At 45.8% G+C, this 17,500-nt stretch overlaps 1 protein-coding gene across 5 annotated transcripts in view; it reads left to right on the top strand.

Annotated features, from left to right (window-relative positions):
- The first annotated feature begins 4,073 nt into the window (after nucleotides 1-4,073).
- pik3cb (phosphatidylinositol-4,5-bisphosphate 3-kinase, catalytic subunit beta) overlaps nucleotides 4,074-17,500 on the top strand; it is a 60,563-nt gene continuing 47,136 nt past the window's right edge. For 3 of the 5 annotated variants that reach the window (XM_062551795.1, XM_062551793.1, XM_062551794.1), the window contains exon 1: nucleotides 4,089-4,463. The gene's annotated coding sequence lies outside the window, so the exon portion shown is untranslated. Of the gene's footprint in view, nucleotides 4,464-17,500 lie in introns of all 5 variants that reach the window. The other 2 variants (XM_062551798.1, XM_062551797.1) reach the window with 2 other exon arrangements.

Raw genomic sequence — 17,500 nt, 5'->3', positions numbered from 1 at the left:
TGGTAATTCCGCATATTCAGCAGTCTGTAAGTCTGTAAGCAAACACACACATACACACACACACACACACACACACAAACACTGTCTGTACACTCTCAAAAATAGGGGTACTGTTGGGGTACATTTTCGTTCTTTCAAGTACAATTTTGACCCTGTACCTTGTATTGGTACTAATAGGTACCATTTCGGGTACATAATTAATGTACCTTTTCACCAAGGGACCATACTGTACCTATGGGTACAAAAAGCCCATGGACTGTCACTCAGAAGTTGATAGGGGAGGAGATTCGGGAGCAACCGTTATTTTTTCGTCTCACTCAAAGTAATGGAGGAGCAGTTTTCAGCAGAGGAGCTTGGTGTGGGGAAACGTGCTGTGGTGCTGGCATAATCTTTATGGAACAGGAGGCAACGCTATTCAGAGGTAAGATGTAGTTGCAATTTATCGAAATTCAGTTTGTAAATGTTGAACACTGTTAACGGAATCAAATTGTTCGCTTAAAGGCTAACATATTAGCATTCGCTAGCTACGTAGCCCATGTCATGTTAGCTCATAGATATTTTGAAACGGTGTTCAAACGCCTTCAGTAATGCATGAGGTAAGGTATAGTTGCAATTTATCGAAATTCGGGTTTGTAAATATTGAATACTGTTAACTGAGTCAAATTGTTGGCATAATAGGCTGACATTAGCATTCGCTAGCAACGTAGCCTATGTTAGCTATGAATATTTTTAAACGGTGTTCAAACGCCTTCGGTAATGCATGACTATCATGATAGATGTTAAGGAAAGGTATTTTGTGTGTGTTTTATCACTGTTTCCCATTTTAATGTGAAGTTAGTGAATACTGTTGAGTCAAATTGGCTTAAAGGCTAACATTAGCACTCGCTAGTAACCTAACCTTATGAACCAACCTTATGAAACGTTCTGCTAGCTGCTAACGTTAATCCCTCTCACACAGATAACCACCAAGGCAGATTGTTAGCGTGTGGAAGTACCTCTACTCAGAGTGATAGAGAAAACTATGGCTCTGCTTTTACTGAATGAATGGCTACGTAAGTAACACAACTTGGTCGTTTTTCTTAGTGTATTGATAGTATTTTTCTTATTGATGTTAAATACACATAGAAATGAAAATAATACAGACACTTTTTAGATTGTTTAGTTTGTCCAGGAGAAATTATTGCTTAGGGTCATCTTGTGCTGTTTCATTGTGTCATTTTTTTTTTTAATTTATATTAATGTATTGCATATGCCATTTCTCTCTCAAACGCATAGCGGAGCGGGCAGCTTTATGAATATAAGGTGAAAAGGATGTATGGAAAAGTTTTGGGAGAGTCAGACAGTCCACGGAACTTGCAATGACTTAGCAATGATCTATGCCAGGTGAGTGGATTGACATACTGTAGTTGCATACATGTGTATTTTACACAATCTGTCTGAGGCTATTTATTTGTGTGATTGAAAATATCTAATTCTGAGGTTTGTGTTTACATTTTGCTTCCAACAGACGTACAACCCCTGCCGTCATTGGTGATACCACTGCTTGAAAATATGTCAACGTCCTGTAGATCAAGTAAGGTTCCAGTCGAAGTCCTTCTGAAGAATTTGTTGGATTTCTGCCAGTTTTTGATATTGAACTTTAGTGCCTGTTGAGACTCTTGGCTTTTTAATGGCACGCCTCATTCTACCCAAATGGAAGGATTGGAGTGTGTTTATATTGTATATGTTTATAGGCTTGCTAATATTTGCTTAGGCTTTCACATTGTTTTCTGAGATACTACTCAATGATGTCATTGTGACTCATTGTATCACACTTCAAGACGCGTATCTTTTACTCAATTAGTGTATGCACTGTGAATCCAAACATGAGAATTCTAAGATTATAGCAACTGCAAAGTTACTGCAAGGACAATGTTAGTTTTGTAAAAACCTTAAGTGACAAGCACAAGATGCGATAGTGCTGGGAGCTTTTCTCTTGTAACATTTTAATGCATTTGTAATGGTGACGGTAAGCAGATACTACATTTTCATCTCATATGTTAGTATTAACATGAACTTAAAAGCATGCAAGGTTTTTTTGTGTGAAGTGGTTAACTCAAATATTGGTATAATATAGATCAAGGTTATTAATGTTGATCCCCTATGGTGCAAGTTAATCATTTTTTTCCCTCTGCATATAAACACAATGTGGAAGCAAAATATTGGAGATCAAACTGTTTTATATTTACACTTACATAAAGAGTTACAACATGTTTTACGTTAATATGCATATTGATTAATGTAAGATACTTTGATGTTTTGATATGAATGTGTTAACTTTTATGTACCTGTATTCATGTGGAGTATTGTGTGTAATATCACAAAGTGATTTTTCTCTCAGAATAAACATTTTAATTTACTTATTGGTTGTGTGAATACATTTCAATTATACCACCTTAAATTTTCACTGGGGTTGTACCCTTAAAGTACAGATTAGTACCTTTTAAGGCTGCTATGCTGTAATGATATACACAGGTACATTTCGGTCATTGCAGGTACACAAGTGTACCTTGATGGGTACAAATGGCTAGGGTACCAAACGGTACCTGCATTAGGGGTACATTATTGTACTTCAAAAGGGTACTGCCCCAGCGACAAGCATTTGTACCGTTTTAGGTACACACTGGTACTTCCATTTCTGAGAGTGTATTAGACTGCTAGTTTAGCATGACAGTGACACAGTTAAAGTCGCGTCGTCATGTGTTCTATCTTTTCGCCAGTAGAGGGCGCGGCATGCTGGAGGCATCTAGGTATCCCTATATAGGGCGCTGGAGGTATCTAGGTATCCCTATATAGGGCGCTGGAGGTATCTAGGTATCCCTATATAGGGCACTGGGGGTATCTAGGTATCCCTATATAGGGCGCTGGAGGTATCTAGGTATCCCTATATAGGGCACTGGAGGCATCTAGGTATCCCTATATAGGGCGCTGGAGGTATCTAGGTATCCCTATATAGGGCACTGGAGGTATCTAGGTATCCCTATATCCCTATATAGGGCGCTGGAGCTATCTAGGTATCCCTATATAGGGCGCTGGAGGTATCTAGGTATCCCTATATAGGGCGCTGGAGGTATCTAGGTATCCCTATATCCCTATATAGGGCGCTGGAGGCATCTAGGTATCCCTATATCCCTATATAGGGCGCTGGGGGTATCTAGGTATCCCTATATAGGGCGCTGGGGGTATCTAGGTATCCCTATATAGGGCGCTGGGGGTATCTAGGTATCCCTATATAGGGCGCTGGAGGTATCTAGGTATCCCTATATAGGGCGCTGGAGGCATCTAGGTATCCCTATATAGGGCGCTGGAGGCATCTAGGTATCCCTATATAGGGCGCTGGAGGCATCTAGGTATCCCTATATAGGGCGCTGGAGGTATCTAGGTATCCCCATATAGGGCGCTGGGGGTATCTAGGTATCCCCATATAGGGCGCTGGAGGCATCTAGGTATCCCTATATAGGGCGCTGGAGGCATCTAGGTATCCCTATATAGGGCGCTGGAGGCATCTAGGTATCCCTATATAGGGCGCTGGAGGTATCTAGGTATCCCCATATAGGGCGCTGGAGGTATCTAGGTATCCCCATATAGGGCGCTGGAGGCATCTAGGTATCCCTATATAGGGCACTGGAGGCATATAGGTATCCCTATAGGGCGCTGGAGGTATCCTGGACCTGCCTCTGTGCTTGGGCCCCCAACAAGTTCCCAAGAAGCTTTTTCACTCACACAGGAATCTCAATTCACATGTTTTAAATCGTCATTTGGCTGTGTAATGATCTGACAAAAATGTCCTGTGTGTGTGTGTGTGTGTGTGTGTGTGTGTGTGTGTGTGTGTGTGAGAGAGAGAGAGAGAGAGAGAGAGAGAGAGAGAGAGTGAGTGTGTGTTCCACAGGTGTAGGCTAAGCTACGTCACCCCGGCCATCTTTGCCTATGCCGAGTTCAACTCGGGACCGCCCGAGCGCAATAAGGATCGAGCTGCCGTTCTCCGCCTCTGCGTGCAGCGTAACGTTCAGCGTAAGTCAGAAGAGCTCGGGGCGGTAGGTTCGGAGAGGCTTAGTATTTCCGGGTGAAAATCACGGCATTCTGCGCTCGGGCGTAAATGGGGAAGCGGCCGGCGCAGAGGGAGGGGGAGCACGAGAGTGAACACAGAGGCTCGCGGAGTTGAGTGCGTGCGGCAGAGAAAGCAGGAAGCGAACGAGCTCTGCCCACCTGCACCGTCGCGCGTGGCCATCCGAAAAGACTCTCGTGGAAAGACGCGGGTACGGCTCGCTCTTCTGGCCCTCTACTTTAATTCCGGTCTGTAGTGGCGTCCGCGGTCTCACGGGGGCATTATCGCTGTTTGAGGCGTAAACAACTTTTTTCTTCTTCACATTTCCGCATTCGAGGGCTCGCGCCTGACTGGCTCGAGGAGCGCCGCGTTTGTCGAGGTGAGTGTTCGGTTGTCTACGTCATTACAGTCAGAAGAAGTACATCTTGTGCCGTAACGGCCTGTTTGTGTGTGTGTGTGTGTGTGTGTGAGTGAGAGAGAGAGAGAGTGTGTGTGTGTGTGTGTGTGTGAGAGAGAGTGTGAGTGTGAGTGAGTGTGTTTGTCAGAGAGCGAGCGAGCGAGCGAGCGAGTGAGCAGTCTAGGCAAAAGAGAAACTCGCTTGACATTGGAGTGCGTTCTTGTAGAATCAACTTGGGGAGTTGAGTGTGTGTTTGTGTGTGTGTTCAGGACCACCTGTTACGTAAGTGGATGCACGTCTGCGAACCGTGTGTGTGTACGTGTGTGTGCGCAGAGTGTGTGATGGTGGACCATAACACTTCAACAACTAAGTTTCAGTTCCGGGTATTGGCGACTGGAGAACGGTAGTCCAGCTCGTGGCGTTTTGACCCGACACTGGAACGCGCCACCTGATTAATCATGACGTCATGCACAGGAGGGAATGGGTCGCGAGGGTAGACTATTAGCCTACGTCACCTGTTCTGCTTCAGACAGAGACGAGGGAGAGAAAAATTGTGTGTGTGTGTGTGCGCGTGTGTGTGTATGAGAGAGAGAGAGAAATGAAAGAGACTGTGTTTTCAAAAGGGGTGATCTAGGCAATCTTGTGTGCGTGTTTGTTTGTTTGTCGTAGAGTAGCCTAATGTGTGTTTGTGTTTCGGGTGGTGTGTCGTTGGTGGTGTTTGTTTGTCGTAGAGTAAAGTGTGTGTGTATCATAGAGTAAAGTGTATGTGTGTCGTGAAGTGTGTGTGTTTGTTGTAGCCTAAAGTGTGTCATAGTATGTGTGCCATGTGAAGTGTGTGTGTGTGTGTTTTGCAACGTGAAGTGTGTTTGTCGTAATGTCAAGTGTGTGTGTTTGTAGCCAAAAGTTTGTGTGTCATAGCGTGAGCTGTATGTGTGTGTCATAGTATAATGTGTGTGTGTTTGTTTGTGTGTGTGTGTGTTGTAATAAGTGTGAGAGTCGTAGTGTAAAGTGTGTATGTGTGTGTGTGTGAGACGGTTGTCAGCCACAGTGGAGCAGAGAAAAGATGCCGTTAGTCTGTGGCCAGAAACAAACAAAGATGTCATCACACACACACACACACACACACACACACAGCATGACCTAACCTTTTCTTTCACACACACACACACACACACACTCACACACACGACAGAGAATTGGTCCATTCATAGTCCGTGTCACCGCAGTGACCTCTCACCCTGTGTGTGTGTGTGTGTGGGGGGGGGTTGCAGATTTGTGTGTGTGTGTGTGTGTCTGTATATGCATGCAGATTTGTGTGTGTGTGTGTGTCTGTCTTTGTTATTTTTAATCTTAATCAGATACACACACACACACACACACACACACACACACACACACACACACACACACAATGGTCCACAGTACACAAAAAATATCAAGGGTCAAAATCCCAATGAAAATGTACAACTTAAACTTAGTGACCTTAAAGAGAAAGCATGCACACACACACACACAAACACATACTCGCATGCACACACACACGCGCACACACACACACACACACTCACATACATACACACACTCACATACATACACACGCACACATACAGTACACACATACATACACACACACACACACACACTCACATACATACACACGCACACATACAGTACACACATACATACACCCACGCACACACACACACACACTCACGCACATATACGCACATACATACACACACTCAAACACACATATCACACACACATACACTCACATACATACACACACATACACTCACATATACATACATTCACTCACATACATACACACACACGCACACACACACAAACAGACTAACAAACACGCAGACAAACACACAGACACAGACTGGGAAACAAACACACACACACAAGGTGGATGTTAATAAGTTACCTGCAGCCGCCACAGAGAACAAAAGTCCCACTGTGCGTGTGTGTGTGTGTGCGTGTGTGTGTGTGTGTGTGTGCTTGTGTGTGTGTGTGTGCATGTTTGTGTGTGTGTGTGTGTGTGAGTGAGGTATGTGGCACGTGTGTGTGTGTGCATGTGATAATACAGACAGTATTTGTGCGTGTGTGTGTGTGATAATACATACAGTGTGTGTGTGAGAGTGTATGTGTGTGTACTGTTCTGCATGTGTGTGTGCATGTCTGCATGCATGTACTGTGTGTGTGTGTGTGCACGTCTGCGTGTGTGTGTGTGTGTGTGTGTGTGTGTGTGTGTGTACGTCTGCATGCATGTACTGTATGTGTGTGTGTGTGTGTGCACGTCTGCATGCATGTACTGTGTGTGTGTGTGTGTGTGCACGTCTGCATGCATGTACTGTATGTGTGTGTGTGCACGTCTGCATGCATGTACTGTATGTGTGTGTGTGTGCGTCATGGGAATGTATTTCTGTGGTGAAACAGTGCAGTACTACTCCTGTTACACTGACAGTTTTAGCCCAAGGACGGACACACACTCACACTCACACACACACTCACACACAGCTACTGTGCCCTTTATACAGTTTTTCCACTTTTCTTTCTCTCACCTGCACCTCAAACTGAATTCCTACACAAACACACACACACACACACACACACACACACACACACACACACAAACATTCCTACGCATGTCTTTACTTGCTCAGCGAAAAAATGGAATTCTCAGTGTGTGTGTGTGTGCGCGCATGTCTGTGTGTCTATGGTGTATGTGGTGTATATGACAGAGAGATGATTGGATTTAAGTGTTGGATTTGTGCGTGTCTGTATATGAGTGTATGTGTGTGTGTATATGAGTGAGTGTGCGTGTGTGTGTGCGTGTGTGTGTGTGTGTGTGTTTGTCTGTGTATGTTTCTTTGTGTGTGTTTGTCAGTCTATGTGTTTGTTTGTCAGTCTATCTGTGTGTGTGTGTGTGTGTTTGTTTGTCTGTGTGTGTGTGTGTTTGTGTTTGTGTCTGTGTATGTGTTTGTCAGTCTATGTGTTTGTTTGTTTGTGTGTGTTTGTTTGTCTGTGTGTGTGTGTGTGTGTGTGTGTGTGTGTGTGTGTTTGTCAGTCTATCTGTGTGTGTGTGTGTGTGTGTTTGTTTGTCAGTCTGTGTGTGTGTGTGTGTGTGTGTGTGTATGTGTTTGTGTCTGTGTATGTTTCTTTGTGTGTGTTTGTCAGTCTATGTGTTTGTGTGTGTGTGTGTGTGTGTGTATGTGCACCCGGACAGTGAGGTAACATTTACGTTGTTACACAATTCAAAATGAGGAATCACATGCAAGCAATGTTGAGGAGCCCTTCAGGAGCAGTAAACACAACACTAAGCACACACAATAATAAACAACAATAAACACACACAGCAAACAAATAAACTAGCACACACAACAATAAACAACAATAAACACACACAGCAAACAAATAAACTAGCACACACAACAATAAACAAGCACAATAAATAAGCAAACACAATAAATAAACACACAACAATAAACAAACACAGCAATGAACACACACAACAATAAACACACACATGCTACAATGCAGAGGAGCCCTTCGGGACTAATCACATTCTGCAAAAGGACATGGCCACCTATATAGGCTCCTTATATTGGGACATGGCCACCTATATAGGCTCCTTATATTGGGACATGGCCACCTATACAGGCTCCTTATATTGGGACATGGCCACCTATATAGGCTCCTTATATTGGGACATGGCCACCTATATAGGCTCCTTATATTGGGACATGGCCACCTATATAGGCTCCTTATATTGGGACATGGTCAACTATATAGGCTCCTTATATTGGGACATATAGGCTCCTTATATTGGGACATGGCCACCTATACAGGCTCCTTATATTGGGACATATAGGCTCCTTATATTGGGACATGGTCAACTATACAGGCTCCTTATATTGGGACATATAGGCTCCTTATATTGGGACATGGTCAACTATATAGGCTCCTTATATTGGGACATGGTCAACTATACAGGCTCCTTATATTGGGACATGGTCAACTATATAGGTTCCTTATATTGGGACATATAGGCTCCTTATATTGGGACATGGTCAACTATATAGGCTCCTTATATTGGGACATGGTCAACTATACAGGCTCCTTATATTGGGACATGGTCAACTATACAGGCTCCTTATATTGGGACATGGTCAACTATACAGGCTCCTTATATTGGGACATGGTCACCTATATAGGCTCCTTATATTGGGACATGGTCAACTATATAGGCTCCTTATATTGGGACATGGTCAACTACATAGGCTCCTTATAGGCTCCTTATATTGTGACATGGTCAACTATATAGGCTCCTTATATTGGGACATGGTCAACTATACAGGCTCCTTATATTGGGACATGGTCAACTATACAGGCTCCTTATATTATGACATGGTCAACTATATAGGCTCCTTATATTGGGACATGGTCAACTATACAGGCTCCTTATATTGGGACATGATCAACTCTCAACCCTATAGGGTGCTGTTTATATTGGGACATGGTCAACTATACAGGCTCCTTATATTGGGACATGGTCAACTATATAGGCTCCTTATATTGGGACATGGTCACCTATACAGGCTCCTTATATTGGGACATGGTCAACTATATAGGCTCCTTATATTGGGACATGGTCACCTATACAGGCTCCTTATATTGGGACATGGTCAACTATATAGGCTCCTTATATTGGGACATGGTCAACTATATAGGCTCCTTATATTGGGACATGGTCAACTCTCACCCCTATAGGGTGCTGTTTATATTGGGACATGGTCAACTCTTTCAAGTGACTTTCAGTTCGATGCAGGCGGCTAAGGGTAGCCATTGCTCAATGAACAGCAAGATTGTGTGTGTGTGTGTGTGTGTGTGTGTGTGTGTGTGTGTGTGTGTGTGTGTGTGTGTGTGTGTGTGTGTGTGTGTGTGTGTGTGTGTGTGTGTGTGTGTGTGTGTGTGTGCGTGTGATATGTAATCAGTATATCATCGCTGTCTCATGAAACTCGTGTATCGCCACGTTTGATGATTTTGACTTTAATGTGTCACTGCACGTCTATCTGCAGTCAGCTCTGGGGAAATGACCAATGAAAAGATGTTTGATCATGTCATATTTTACAAGTATCTCCATTGGATGTCAGATCTGTCCATCAAATCGATATATGTCCTGATGCTGCCGTCCCCTCCTGTGTGTGAAGCAGACTAGCAGCCAATCACAGAGCGGTACCCATCAGCCAATCACAGAGCAGCACCCATTCAGCCAACCAGAGAGCAGGACCCATTTAGCAAAGCCAATCAGAGAGCAGGACCCTTTTAGCAAAGCCATCTGTCTGGTGTAGCCAGATCCATTGATTATAGTGGAAGCTAATTCAGTCTCATTGATTATAGTGGAAGCTAATGCTAATTCAATGGAACTGAATTAGCTTCAACTATGAACAATGGAACTGAATTAGCTTCAACCATAATCAATGGAACTGATCATAGTGGAAGCTAATTCAGTTCCATTGATTATAATGGAAGCTAATTCAGTTCCATTAGTTATAATGAAAGCTAATTCAGTTTCATTGAGTATAATGGAAGCTAATTCAGTTCCATTGATTATTTGGTGGAAGCTAATTCAGTTCCATTGATTATCATGGAAGCTAATTCAGTTCCATTGATTATAGTGGAAGCTAATTCAGTTCAATTGATGATAGTGGAAGCTAATTCAGTTCCATTGATTATAATGGAAGCTAGTTCAGTTCCATTGATGATAGTTGAAGCTAATTCGGTTAATTACTAACAACTTCTCATGTTGGAACAGCATTTGAGTCCTCCTGCGCATGTGTGTGCTTGTGCAAGTGCACGTGTGTGTGTGTGTGTGTGTGTGTGTGTGTGTGTGTGTGTGTGTGTGTGATGGCACATCATTTCAGTCCTTACTCCCTTCTAACACACATGCGTGTATGAATGGATGTGTAGATGTTTTATCTGTGTGTGTGTTTGTGTGTGCATGATAGGATATGTCTGTGTGTTTGCATTGTGTGTCCTTGCTTATATCAGATCTGCATGTGTGTCTTTGTGTGTGTGTGTGTGTGTGTCAGAGAGAAAATGTGAGTTCTCGTTTGTGTGTTAGGAAGTCTCATGACAACACTGGACCTCTTCCTCTTTCAGAGAGAAAGAGAGAGAGAGAAAGAGAGAGAGAGAGAAAGAGAGAGAGAGAGAGAGAGAAAGAGAGAGAAAGAGAGAGAGAGAGAGAGACCATTCATGCATGCTTATGAGTGTATCAATGTGTGAGTATGTGTAAGTGAGAAATGACTGTGTGTGTGTGTCTGTGTGTGGTTTTCTGTCTGTCTGTCTGACTCTGTGTGTGTGTGTATTTCTGTCTGTCTGTCTGTCTGTCTGTCTCTCTCTGAGTGTGTGTGTGTGTGTGTGTGTGTGTGTGTGGTGAGGGAGAGAGAGAGAGATGAGGACCACACATTCCAGTGAGTGAGGATGGCCAGAGAGGGAGAGAGAAAAGTTGTGAAAAGAGAAAAAGTGTTTGCTCAAGACTAGACCAGCACAAGTGTGTGTGTGTGTGTGTGTGTGTTGGGTGGGTGGGTGGGGGGGGCTCTGGGTTTCGCCTGTGACTCGTAATCACGTGTGTCTGTGTCAGCACAGGGTTGTGAAGTGTGTGTGTGTGTGAGTGTCAGCACAGAGTTGTGTGTGTGTGTGTGAGTGTGTGTGAGTGTCAGCACTACTGTCCCAAACGATAATTTTTCAAACGATTAATCTATAGATTATTTTTTCGATTAGTCGACTAATCTAACGACTAATTTTACGATTAATCTGACAATTATTTTTTTCAGTTACCGAATATTTCACATTACTTAATCCAGTGGTTGTCAAACTGGGGTACGCGTACCCCCTGGGGTACGTGGACCGATTTCAAGGGGTACGTGAAAAAATATCAAAATCATATGCCTTTCCAAACGATTTTTATATCCCACAGAGGTAACTTAACTTCCGCATTTGCACTGCACATTAAAAACGTATTTTCTCCGCATTAACTAAATATTGGAGAGTGGAGACAGAGATGGTAAAGTAGAGCTTTACAGCAGCCTGTTGCAGCGCTGATTACAGCTCGGCGTCATAATAAATGTTGCTATTTGTCGCACGTAAACTACGACTAGCCTATTTGACAAAGAAAATTGCAATCGATGGATAAATGGCTGAAACGCAACGGGTTCACGCAGCGACAACAGAAACGTCAAAGGAGTCAAAGCTTTTCAGGTCAAGACACTATCATAGCAAACTAGAACTATCATAGAGTTCGGTCAGAAGACAGTGAGATGTCTGGGTTAGTTTGCGGACAGAGTATCTGGTCCTGGCAAACCGAGCTATTAAGACGTTGATGCCATTTGCTACAACAATTTAAGCGAGACTGGATTCTCAGCGCTGGTCTACTTTAAGAGTACAGACTGTTTGTTGACAATTATCGAAGACTGAAACTGTCCCCAATTCGGCCTAACATCGCTGCATTAGGCCTACGTATGCAAGAACATCCAGGCACATCCCTCACATTGATTGGTGACGTGGGTGGAGAGGTGGTAGGCCTATTCTGTGTGGTTTACTCCAATTTAGTTTAACTATTGTTAATGTGCTTCATTTTTTATTATTATTTTACAGCAGAGAAGTTAAGAAAATATACAATGTTAATATGTGAAAAGCAATACTTGTTAAGTTAACAATAGCTTTAATGAGATCTTGGACATATGTTGTAGGCCTAATGTGTGTGAGATCTGTCTGTGACAAAATTGATACGAATGAATATTATAATTAAAAAACGTGTTGTTAACAATTGGTGGTGTGGGGGTACTCGGGAAGATCTATAATGTCTCAGGGGGTACATGCCTGTTAAAAGTTTGGGAACCACTGACTTAATCAATTTAACTTTTCACACAATATGGACATGGAAACGTGTAGTTAATTTGTCAATATTTATTAAACATTTGTTTAACATGACACTTTTGTGCAAACATCAAGTCACTTAAGAGGAATACCAAAAACTAAAAATATTTTTATTATTAGATAAAATATTTTTTATTTGAAAGATAAAATACTCTTCAGGTGGCAGATGTGGCATCTAATCAATTAACAAAAAAAGTCACCTAGGAGGAATACCAAAGATAAATAACTGTTAATGCATGTTTAAGCCTGCTACTTGAAACTGCTTGCAACTAGATCGTGGGACTTCGAGTCAACAGCTAAATTATAACTACATAATAATAATGACAGAAGTTGTCTTTTCACCGGAGTACAAAATCCGGTAGCCTATTAGCAAACAGATAATAAACATGTCGGGACTGGTGGCGCTAACAGCTTTAAACTAGGCAAACACGGGACCTGTTCTAGAGGTAATTAAAAGACGTCTCTATTGAACATTGTAGCGTTAAGATTGAAAAATTCCCACACCTTAAAAGACCGTTTTCATGTTTTTTAGCTAGATGCTCCTCACTGCTTCCACTGCTTGCCGCTGCGATCTTGCTGAATTCTTCGTTTTAATCTATTGATTGACTGAGTCAACATCATGCGAATGGCAACTAGCGCTCTGGTGCATATTTACTGCCACCACTGGACTGGAGTGTAAGTACTTCTAGTAGGTTGTTGGGAACGGGAACTTGAACAAAAAAAACAGTGACGCATCGACGCAAATTATTCACATCGACTAATTTCTTAAGTCGAATACGTCGACTAACCGACCCAGCTCTAGTCAGCACAGGTGTGTGTGTGTGTGTGTGTGTGTGTGCGTGAGTGTCAGCACAGGGTTCTGCAGTGTGTGTGTGTGCGTGTGCGTGTGTGCGTGCGCGTGCGCGTGCGCGTGCGCGTGCGCGTGTGCTTCAGCACAGGGTTGTGCAGTGTGTGTGGGCGGGCGGGTGTTGGGGGAAGGTGGTGCTATTTCCAGTTGCCCTTAATTTTTCTCTTTGTATTGTTAATTGTACAGTTGTTGGTTAGTGTGTGCATGTGTGCGTGTGTGTGTGTGTGTGTGTGTATATACAGTATGTGTATGAATCCTGTGGACAGACCAACTTAAAAAGAAAGGGGACCATCCAACTTGGTGTTAGTGCACAGTTCAAAAGCCAGCATCAATAATGGGCTATGGGGCTGCATGAGGGGCTATGGGGCTGCATTAGGGGCTATGGGGCTATGGGGCTGTATAAGGGGCTGCATTAGGGGCTATGGGGCTGTATTAGGGGCTGCATTAGGGGCTATGGGGCTGCATTAGGGGCTATGGGGCTGTATTAGGGGCTGTATGAGGGGCTATGGGGCTGCATTAGTGGCTATATTAGGGGCTATGGGGCTGTATTAGGGGCTATGGGGCTGCATTAGTGGCTATGGGGCTGCATTAGGGGCTGCATTAGGGGCTATGGGGCTGCATTAGGGGCTATGGGGCTGTATTAGGGCCTATGGGGCTGCATTGGGGGCTATGGGGCTGTATTAGGGGCTATGGGGCTGCATTAGGGGCTATGGGGCTGCATTAGGGGCTATGGGGCTGTATTAGGGGCTGCATTAGGGGCTATGGGGCTGCATTAGGGGCTATGGGGCTGTATTAGGGCCTATGGGGCTGCATTGGGGGCTATGGGGCTGTATTAGGGGCTATGGGGCTGCATTAGGGGCTATGGGGCTGCATTAGGGGCTATGGGGCTGTATTAGGGGCTGCATTAGGGGCTATGGGGCTGCATTAGGGGCTATGGGGCTGTATTAGGGCCTATGGGGCTGCATTGGGGGCTATGGGGCTGTATTAGGGGCTATGGGGCTGCATTAGGGGCTATGGGGCTGTATTAGGGGCTGCATTAGGGGCTATGGGGCTGCATTAGGGGCTGTATGAGGGGCTATGGGGCTGCATTAGTGGCTATATTAGGGGCTATGGGGCTGCATTAGGGGCTATGGGGCTGCATTAGGGGCTATGGGGCTGTATTAGGGCCTATGGGGCTGCATTGGGGGCTATGGGGCTGTATTAGGGGCTATGGGGCTGCATTAGGGGCTATGGGGCTGTATTAGGGGCTGCATTAGGGGCTATGGGGCTGCATTAGGGGCTATGGGGCTGTATTAGGGCCTATGGGGCTGTATTAGGGGCTGCATTAGGGGCTATGGGGCTGTATTAGGGGCTGTATGAGGGGCTATGGGGCTGCATTAGTGGCTATATTAGGGGCTATGGGGCTGCATTAGGGGCTATGGGGCTGCATTAGGGGCTATGGGGCTGCATTAGGGGCTATGGGGCTGTATTAGGGCCTATGGGGCTGCATTGGGGGCTATGGGGCTGTATTAGGGGCTATGGGGCTGCATTAGGGGCTATGGGGCTGCATTAGGGGCTATGGGGCTGCATTAGGGGCTATGGGGCTGTATTAGGGGCTGCATTAGGGGCTATGGGGCTGCATTAGGGGCTATGGGGCTGTATTAGGGCCTATGGGGCTGCATTGGGGGCTATGGGGCTGCATTAGGGGCTATGGGGCTGCATTAGGGGCTATGGGGCTGTATTAGGGGCTGCATTAGGGGCTATGGGGCTGTATTAGGGGCTGTATGAGGGGCTATGGGGCTGCATTAGTGGCTATATTAGGGGCTATGGGGCTGCATTAGGGGCTATGGGGCTGCATTAGGGGCTATGGGGCTGTATTAAGGCCTATGGGGCTGCATTGGGGGCTATGGGGCTGTATTAGGGGCTATGGGGCTGCATTAGGGGCTATGGGGCTGCATTAGGGGCTATGGGGCTGTATTAGGGGCTATGGGGCTGTATTAGGGGCTGTATGAGGGGCTATGGGGCTGCATTAGTGGCTATATTAGGGGCTATGGGGCTGCATTAGTGGCTATGGGGCTATGGGGCTGTATTAGGGGCTATGGGGCTGTATTAGGGGCTATGGGGCTGCATGGGGCTGTATTAGGGGCTATGGGGCTGCATGAGGGGCTATGGGGCTGCATGAGGGGCTATGGGGCTGTATTAGGGGCTATGGGGCTATATTAGGGGCTATGGGGCTGCATTAGGGGCTATGGGGCTGCATTAGGGGCTATGGGGCTGCATTAGGGGCTATGGGGCTGCATTAGGGGCTATGGGGCTATGGGGCTGTATTAGGGGCTATGGGGCTGCATTAGGGGCAATGGGGCTATGGGGCTGTATTAGGGGCTATGGGGCTATGGGGCTGTATTAGGGGCTATGGGGCTGCATTAGGGGCTATGGGGCTGCATTAGGGGCTGCATTAGGAGCTATGGGGCTGCATTAGGGGCTATGGGGCTGCATTAGGGGCTGCATTAGGAGCTATGGGGCTGCATTAGGGGCTATGGGGCTGCATTAGGGGCTGCATTAGGAGCTATGGGGCTGCATTAGGGGCTATGGGGCTGCATTAGGGGCTATGGGGCTGTATTAGGGGCTATGGGGCTATGGGGCTGTATTAGGGGCTATGGGGCTATGGGGCTGTATTAGGGGCTATGGGGCTGCATTAGGGGCTATGGGGCTGCATTAGGGGCTGCATTAGGGGCTATGGGGCTGTATTAGGGGCTATGGGGCTGTATTAGGGGCTATGGGGCTGCATTAGGGGCTATGGGGCTGCATTAGGGGCTATGGGGCTGCATTAGGGGCTATGGGGCTATGGGGCTGTATTAGGGGCTATGGGGCTGCATTAGGGGCTATGGGGCTGTATTAGGGGCTGCATTAGGAGCTATGGGGCTGCATTAGGGACTATGGGGCTGTATTAGGGGCTATGGGGCTGCATTAGGGGCTATGGGGCTGCATTAGGGGCTATGGGGCTATGGGGCTGTATTAGGGGCTATGGGGCTGCATTAGGGGCTATGGGGCTATGGGGCTGTATTAGGGGCTATGGGGCTATGGGGCTGTATTAGGGGCTATGGGGCTGCATTAGGGGCTATGGGGCTGCATTAGGGGCTATGGGGCTATGGGGCTGTATTAGGGGCTATGGGGCTGCATTAGGGGCTATGGGGCTGCATTAGGGGCTGCATTAGGAGCTATGGGGCTGCATTAGGGGCTATGGGGCTGCATTAGGGGCTGCATTAGGAGCTATGGGGCTGCATTAGGGGCTATGGGGCTGCATTAGGGGCTGCATTAGGAGCTATGGGGCTGCATTAGGGGCTATGGGGCTGCATTAGGGGCTATGGGGCTGCATTAGGGGCTATGGGGCTGTATTAGGGGCTATGGGGCTATGGGGCTGTATTAGGGGCTATGGGGCTATGGGGCTGTATTAGGGGCTATGGGGCTGCATTAGGGGCTATGGGGCTGCATTAGGGGCTGCATTAGGGGCTATGGGGCTGTATTAGGGGCTATGGGGCTGCATTAGGGGCTATGGGGCTGCATTAGGGGCTGCATTAGGAGCTATGGGGCTGCATTAGGGGCTGCCTTAGGGGCTATGGGGCTGCACACACACCATAGGGCCGTTGCACGGGGGGGGGGGGGTTGTTGTTGTTGTTGTTCAGCTGAATGTCATGATGAATATCCATCTGAATGCAAGCTTAACATATAGATAGACAGATAGATAGATAGATAGATAGGGACGTTATTCCCCAAGGGAAATTCAAGATATTCGTTTTTATAAATTGGTATATTGTATTCCAAAAAAGTTAAGACTGCTGTCATACTATGTGAACACCCCTTGACGCGCAAAATGGTTCAGTCCACCGAGTTTGCAATCTGCTTGCTGCTTACGGTGACTCGTGAAATTTTTATCTGGACAGAGATGCCACAATATGTCACAGTTTTAAAAAGAATGAAGTCTGGTTCTCAGAAGAGAAAGGAGAGAAAAGACAAGACAGGGAGAGAAGGCAGAATGAAGTGAGCACAAGCGTTAAACACACAAGATGACGCTGCATTAACTGCCACTACCTCCTCGTTAGCGTTGCTAAAATAAGCGGAGACGATGCAGAGCAGGCCTGTAGGCTAACATTGCAATCGCAGTGGCCCTACACACACACACACACACACACACACACACACATCATTCTCTAAACTGCAGCTAGGCCTGTAGGCTAACATTGCAATC

Source organism: Sardina pilchardus, chromosome 13, assembly GCF_963854185.1.
Source record: "Sardina pilchardus chromosome 13, fSarPil1.1, whole genome shotgun sequence".
Classification (NCBI taxonomy): Eukaryota; Metazoa; Chordata; class Actinopteri; order Clupeiformes; family Clupeidae; genus Sardina; species Sardina pilchardus.
Note: the sequence above shows the minus strand (reverse complement) of the source record. Positions and strands in the feature narration are given on the sequence as shown.